Raw genomic sequence first — 603 nt, 5'->3', positions numbered from 1 at the left:
GCATCCCTCACTCCCTGCATCCCTCGCTCCCTGAATCCATTGCTCCCTGCATCCATCGCTCCCTGTGTCCATCGCTCCCTGCATCCCTCGCTCCCTGAATCCATCGTTCCCTGTGTCCCTCGCTCCCCCCAGCCCTCGCTCCCGCGCCGCCGGCTGCTTGCCGTGGCAGGAGCTGTTTTTCCATGGAGCGTACATGTCACCGGGGGAAGCTATTTTTGATAAAACAAACAAATCTTTCCAGCTTTTCTATAAATAGCCATTGCCCTTTTTTTTTTTTTCCCCCTCCCTCCCCAGCTCCGGCTGCCTTAGAGACAGAAATCCGCCTCGAGCCACCCAGTTATTGATACCGGTAAACAAACCTTATCTCCGGTGCCTGGTTCTAGCGGGAACATGCGGGGGCGGGAGCCCCCCGGCTGCCGGGAGCCCACGTCCCCATGTCCCCGCATCCTGGTGGGGGTGCTGGTTGTGAAGCCCTGGCCCCGGCGTGGTCCCACGCTGCCCCCCCGGATCCCCCAGTCCCAAGGGGGGCTGGTTGGGGGTTCAATGGGGGTTATTCCTTGTGCCGCTGCCACCTTCACTGGCTCCAGCATCTCGCGGGGAGGC

Source organism: Pterocles gutturalis, unplaced genomic scaffold (assembly GCF_000699245.1).
Source record: "Pterocles gutturalis isolate BGI_N339 unplaced genomic scaffold, ASM69924v1 scaffold3401, whole genome shotgun sequence".
NCBI classification, from domain to species: Eukaryota; Metazoa; Chordata; class Aves; order Pterocliformes; family Pteroclidae; genus Pterocles; species Pterocles gutturalis.
Note: the sequence above shows the minus strand (reverse complement) of the source record.